The sequence below is a fragment of the Gymnodraco acuticeps genome, unplaced genomic scaffold, assembly GCF_902827175.1.
Source record: "Gymnodraco acuticeps unplaced genomic scaffold, fGymAcu1.1, whole genome shotgun sequence".
Classification (NCBI taxonomy): domain Eukaryota; kingdom Metazoa; phylum Chordata; class Actinopteri; order Perciformes; family Bathydraconidae; genus Gymnodraco; species Gymnodraco acuticeps.
The window spans coordinates 22921-30483 of NW_022990291.1; the positions used below are offsets into that span (position 1 = coordinate 22921).

General features: G+C 39.5%; 1 pseudogene; it reads left to right on the forward strand.

Annotated features, from left to right (window-relative positions):
- Positions 1–656: 656 nt before the first annotated feature.
- On the forward strand, positions 657–2817 carry LOC117549776 (annotated as a pseudogene).
- Positions 2818–7563: the final 4746 nt, after the last annotated feature.

Here is a 7563-nt window from a genome sequence, read left to right on the forward strand (position 1 = left end):
TAATAACATTCAAAAGCAGTTCCAAACCACAGCGTGAACATATGAATGTAAAAAAAGTCACTTGAAAATAAGTGTTCACAATGTTTATATGTAATTATGCATATATTATTATTATTATTATTCATTTGCCAAGTACATGTGTACTTATGTGTATATGTATATAGTTATATATAGTATTTTCATTTCCAAAAAACGATAGTTGAAAGTGCTATTGGCATGTGCAGAAAATGATTATTTAATTTAATTTTTTCTCCTGTTTTCTTTATTTCTTTGTACTTCATTTCTATACGTTTTTGACGCAATAATGCCGATGTTGTATTAGGATGATGCACGGGAGGGCTACTTTCCTTAAGCTAAGCTTCAGCCCTCCCGCTTCTACTAATTGTGTTCATCTTTGTGTGTATGAATTATACTTTTTTTGTTTTTTGAATGAATACAATACAAATAAATAAATAAAACGTTCAGCTTGGGGGCCCCCTAGTGGCCGCGGGGGCCCTATGCATCTGCATAGTCCGCCTATAGGAAGAAATGGCCCTGGTTGCAACAGTCTGCTGCACACTTTCAGTCTTTAAATCCAGCAATAAATCAGCCCTTTGCACTGAGACACTCCCTGAGTCACATGAGAGGAGACAGAGTTCAGCAGAGGAGGCGTGACAGAGCTCCTCCCTCACTGACTCACTGAGACTAACCAGGAAACAGTTAGTTCTTCTCCCTCACAGACGGACTGAGAATCAGACGATCAGATTCACCTTCAGACCAAACTAACAACTTCCTCTGAGTTCAGATAGGAGAGAAAAGTGGAAACTACAACACTGCTGCTTCAACCTGCGGACCCTCCACCCCCTGAAGGTGAGTCTCCAAACAACACTCAGCGAGAATTTCAGTGAAGTCAGTAGAGGAGGAGGAGGAGAGGGGCCGTGACTGACTGCACTTCCTGTCTGCTGTGTTTCAGCTTCACTCAGAGACAACATGGCTTCCAGGTTAGAGGAAGAGCTCTGCTGTCCGGTCTGTCAGGACGTCTTTAGAGATCCTGTTGTTCTGTCCTGTAGCCACAGCTTCTGTAAAGCCTGTCTGCAGACCTGGTGGACGGGGAAAGAAGTAAAGGAGTGTCCAGTCTGTAAGGCAAGATCATTGATGGATCATCCTTCCTGTAACCTGTCTTTAAAGAACCTGAGTGAGACCTTCTTACTGGAGAGAGGTCAGAGACCTCCAGAGGCTCTCTGCAGTCTGCACTCTGAGAAACTCAGACTCTTCTGTCTGGACCATCAGCAGCCAGTGTGTCTCGTCTGCAGAGATTCAAGAACACACACCAATCACAGATTCAGACCCATCAATGAAGCTGCTCAGGATCTCAGAGAGGAGCTCCAGAAAGCTCTGCAGCCCTTTCAGGAGAAACTGAAACTCTTTGAAGAAGTTAAAGTGAAGTTTGATCAAACAGCAGGACACATGAAGGTCCAGGCTCAACACACAGAGACGCAGATTAAGGAGCAGTTTCAGAAGCTTCACCAGTTTCTAGAAGAGGAAGAGGAGGCCAGGATGGCTGCACTGAGGGAGGAAGAGGAGCAGAAGAGGAGGGTGATGGAGCAGAAGATGGAGGCTGTGAGCAGAGAGATAGCAGCTCTTTCACACACAGTCAGAGCCACAGAGGAGGAGCTGAAGACGTCTCCTTCCTGCACAACTACAAGGCTGCAGTGGAGAGGCTGCAGCGCCCCCTGCTGGAGGCTCCACAGCTGCCCTCAGGAGCTCTGATAGACCAGGCCAAACACCTGGGCAACCTCAGCTTCAACATCTGGAGCAAGATGAAGGACATGGTGTCATACTCTCCTCTCATCCTGGACCCAAACACTGCTGGTTCTGGACTCATCCTGTCTGAAGATCTGACCAGAGTGAGAGCAGGAGGAGAGAGACAGAAACTTCCTGATAATCCAGAGAGGTTTGATAGTTGCCCCTGTGTCCTGGGCTCTGAGGGCTTTAACTCAAGGACTCACAGCTGGGATGTCCAGGTTACAGACAGAACAGTCTGGTTTCTGGGTGTGTTAGCAGAGTCTGTCCAGAGGAAGGGAGACATACAGTCTGGATTATGGATTATTGGTTTACATGACGGTAAATACGCAGCATGGTCACCATCAGGTCCAGAAACTCTCAGTCTGAAGAGGTTCCAGAGGGTCAGAGTGAATCTGGACTGGAATAGAGGAAAGCTGTCATTCTATGATCTTGACACTAACACACACATCTTCACACACACTTTCACTGAGAAGATGTTTCCATACATTACCGCTGTGCACAACGTGAAGATAATTCCACAGAAGGTGTGTGTGACAGTGGATCAGAGCAGGTAGAGGATGATTTTGTATGTTCTTGCTATTTAGTTTGACATATATTTAGGTTAGATTAAGGACTCTGAGATGATCGGACATAGTATTTCTGATCATGGTGTTCAGTTTGTATTGTTCCTCCTCGTCTGGAGGTTCTTTTTTAATGTAATGTGTTATGAACCAAAAGCAGGATTTATTTTATGAAGCTTCATCGCCCTCTGCTGATCAAAGTGTGTTTAACTTGTGTTTTAAATATTGCATGATGATTTCCTATTCATTTAATCTAATTCATATTTTACCCTAGTTACTAAATTACATAATTCCCTTAATCACATTTTTGTTCTTGTCATTAATATGGTATTAAGAATAATTACATTTACAACATTTAAAACGTAATAAAGTTGATATATGTTTTGAACTTTCAACCATATGTTAAAGCAAAAGGATAAATATGAATGTCACGATTATTTCTGTAAAATAACCAAATAAAGTTTTAAGTGTTTACTGATTGTTTAGTGTAATTCAACATTTTTGAGGGATGAAATGCACAGTAATAGATGTGTAGAGGATTATGTACATATTGCATAATTTATTCAAATAGTTTCACACAATCATACTAATTGGGATTCATGTGGAAGAGTAAACAGGAGGTTTAGCAACTACTTCCTTTCACTTTCTTGTATTTTATTTTAATTTAAACCTCATTCACCTTATGCTTCACCTGCTCTAGGGCGCTTCTGTTAGAGCTTTATTACTATTACTTAGCATAGCTTAGCCAGCTTTATCAACCTTTACTTGCCAAATACAATATTTTAAAGCTTTTCAATATTCAAGTTATAACAGTTTTCCAGGTTAGGGTTAGGAATATGTGATTTCTTTATCCCAAAAACATATATTAGAGGTATTATGTTGTTTGGAGCTGTGAGGAACTGCTAGCAGCAAGCTAGATAGCTAACATTCACTAGCTAGCTTGTTAGATGGGTAGATAATATAAGCTAACTAGCTATATAGATAGAAAACGATTGCTAGTTAAATAGTTAATCACCACCAGCTAAATAGCTAACCTCACTTGGTAAATAGCTAACCACCACCAGCTAAATAACCTACCATCACTAGTTAAATAGCTAACCACCACCGGCTAAATAACCTACAATTACTAGTTAAATAGCTAACCACCACCGGCTAAATAACTAACCCTCACTAGTTAAATGGCTAACCACCACCGGCTAAATAACTACCCCTCACTTGTTAAATAGCTAACCACAACCAGTTAAATAGCTAACCAATAGCTAACACCACCGGCTAAATAGCTAACCCTGACTAGTTAAATAGCTAACCACAACCAGTTAAATAGCCAACCCTCACTTGTTAAATAGCTAACCACCACCAGCTAAATAACTAACCCTCACTTGTTAAATAGCTAACCACAACCAGTTAAATAGCTAACCCTCACTTGTTAAATAGCTAACCACCACCAGCTAAATAACTAACCCTCACTTGTTAAATAGCTAACCACAACCAGTTAAATAGCTAACCCTCACTTGTTAAATAGCTAATGTTAGAAATTAAAATCAATGTTTTGATGGCATAATGTACCTTAAATGTACCTTCAGTTTAAATGCTGTTTTATACTGAAAAACCAGAAAATTATTGTGCACAACCAGATAAGCTTTTATTCTGAAAATCCTTCATCTCCGGTTAGCATGTGGCTAGTTTACCATTTCTTATAAAGGTTAATTTAGTAGCGAAATGACATGGAGTGATGCACACCGAAACCTACTGATTTTAACACTGCAACTATAGAAGTATTATTATTGCTGAATATTGAATAAAGTTATTGTTTACAGACGTGGGTAAGATGTGACAACATCCGGAATGACCAGAAACCAAACCAGCCGTGAAGTATTTTCTGTATTTTTTAGAATATTAACTACAACGTTTAGAATGTGTTAAAGGAAAAGTGATGAAAGACAATATGAGGAGAAGAGTCGTGTTTAAGTATATATTGAATGTACAATGCCTGAATCCTCTGTTTAAACGTAACAACGGACATTAAGATGTGGAGGGCCGGCCCGCAGGGAGGAGCCTACAGAAGCTATATAAGAGCAGCACCTGAGCGGTTCGGCCTCTTTTCTCTGCTAGCGAGGGCCAGAGACAGCTGCTTTTCTGTCGGACAATATCCTGTTTGTGACTTTACCACGCTTTTTATTAATTAAAGTACCAATTTGAAAACATCTCAGAGACTCCATTTAGTCTCCTTTTTAAGCTTCTCTTTCCTGGACGCGAGAATAACCATCACAGTTAACAATTGGTGCTCCGCGACGTGATTCTCGTTGGACAGAAGAGACTACACAACCAGCTGTTTTCCGGAGACGCGGTTTCCGTTCGACACAACGAGCTCGAATACTTGGTAAGAGGAAACCTGTTAAATCAAATTCTTCATAGTTTATGCAGTACAAAATAGGTTTGTGTTGGACGGAGGCCAGCGGATCCTGAAAATAGCTGTGTATTTAATGTCAAAACAACCAAATTTATAACAATAAGAATTCCATAACACATGGCGTTGCATTTTCACAATCAGGGTGAGTTCCAATTTCTTTTTTTCTTATATCTAACCCTGCATGCTATTAATTTGTGTGTGTGTAGTATTTTAAAATATAAATGTGTGAGGCCATTGTACTTTGGGTAGGTGTCTTGTTGTGTTTTCATGTAGGTGTCCCTTGTTACGTCAGTAGTTAAATTAGCCTATGACGTAAGGATATATAAGTCCATTTAACGATTATTGTTAAGATCTATGGGACATAGCGAATTGATTAAGGATCAAGTAATTGAAAACCAACAAGGCATAGCGAATCAACTTAGGGTTGAGTAACTGAAGACAGTGCTAGTCGAAAACAGTTGAGAACTGTTTTAAAAAAGTCCTTTTGAGGAAAGGCTTGATTAAGGTGTAAGCTTTATCAGTGGTCATAACTGTTCTAGTTTCAACCAAGATATTGCGGGTGGAATACGAGATGTGGAGTTACAACAGCATTACGTTAAATTGACGACGGTCATTTAATGGTCGCTGATAAGTTACCATAATACTCCCACCTAGCGTGTCGAAATGGCAGCAGTTGACCAATAGTGGACTATAAAGTCAAATAATACGTAGATAGGTTTATAGCTTATTGCGTAAGGGTTCCTAACTTTAAGTTGATGAATATCAATAAGATAAAGCCCATTTTTTTCATAGTAAACTAGATAGAAATGTTATTTTTAAACTGCAGTGTGTTTTGTGTTCAATTTTCTTGACAAGATTACACCCCGCCATTATTTAAACTCCCCTCTGAGAGCCACGAGGTGTTTTCAAAATCCCTTTGTTCTTTCAGGGCAAAGGTTGGAAAATCAGTTGCCATCTTGTCTGTCCTCATGCTGAAAATAAGCCACAACGGCAGTCGCCATTTCGTGAAATGCTAATTGAAAGTACTCTGTTTTGTTTTGACACCACAGTCCCACTCACATGAAGGCTAGGCACTCCATATTGAGAAGGACCAAATCATATTTATTGGCAGAAGTTGGAACTATAAAATAGACAGGTTATCTTACCGTGGGAAGTTTGGTATTTGTAGGAGTCTGGTTTTGAAAATATTGTTTGTTTGCAAGTGCGTATTGGCGGTTTATTTGAGATATTCTTGTTTGCAAGTGTGTATTGGCGGTTTATTTGAGATATTCTTGTTTGCAAGTGTGTATTGGCGGTTTATTTGAGATATTCTTGTTTGCAAGTGTGTTTTGGCGGTTATGTGCTGTGTTGTTTAACCATATTCACATTTTTCTTCCCATTTTTAAGGAAATAAGCTTCTTCTTGTTAAAAAGAGGTCAGTTTTGCAACAGCTATCCCTAGTGGATTAAGCTGGAAATTACAGCAGCGCACTCTGCTGTAATACAGAATTATTACAAAGATATTATAACATTTTGAAGCTTAATTTTGAGTGTTATTGATGAACACATTCGCCGGGACAGAATTACAAAGTGGTTTCTAATTACATATGAGAAAACTTTACATCATAGACTTTCAAACTAGACTGTAGAATATTCAAACACCAATTGATTAAATCTAACACAAATTATGACATTTACATAGTTCCATACATTTCAGTATGCACTGTACACAGTAGATTTAGATTTTCACAAGACTCGATTTCTTATCTCAAAGTCAAAAACGATACACTGTACAATTTTTATTTTAACATTCAAAAAAATGTTATCTTTTAATTTATAATATTTTACAAAAAAAAAAAAAAAAACTTAAATCATAAAAAAAAAAAAATATTCTAAAAAAAAAAAAAAAAACCTACCCAGATTTAAAGTTAAGTTCGGATGACATAGGATATTATTTATCAGGAACGAAGGTGCTAGTCGGAGATTAGTGTTTCAATCTTTGATAACTTAATAATATTCCATTCGAATAGTTAGAGAACATGTCACCAAAAGAAACTAAATTGAGACTAGACGCAGAGCCAGGCTCAACCGCAGATATCAAGGAAAGGGTAATAATCTGATCAGATGCTTTTAAAACCTTTCCAATTAAAAGAACTATCTGAGTGAAGATGAAGAAAGATTTATAAGAGTTACAAGTCTGATTACATCCATCTGGAATATGGCCAGCCTATTGGCACACAGCATAAATGTGGTCCGAGTAGCAGACCAGCCAGTGAGGGAAGACATAGCAGAAAAAACAAGACACCGTAGCTTGTAGGAACAAGACAAGGAGAAGGGAGGGGGAACTTCCAGAGAAGGCAGGGCAGACACCTCCAACAATTCAAGCTCAGGAAGAACCAGAGAATGCAGAGCAGGACACCTCAAACAGTAAATCTCAGATGTGCCAGAGAAATCAGATGGCAGAACCACAACCAGGAGGTTCCAAGGAGGCACAGGCAGAAGAAGTTTACGGTTTGAGGGGATGTTACCATTGCAAGAACCAAATGGGCCATTGGACCAGAGATTGCCGCAACTACTAAGGCAACATGCACCAAACAATGGCCCTCCATGTAGTTACCCTGGGGGAGGTTTCCATGATTACGACAGAAGCAGGGGGGTCTCAGGGATGTCAAAGACGAACAGCATTGCCAACAATGACCCAAATGCCACTGACACCCTGGTATCAACCACAACCAATGAGGAAGCTCCAGAGGGCCAGACCACCAGGTGATGCATCTTCAGCACAAGGGTATTTTGAAATCCAGCTACATTGAGCCATATTGTCACCACA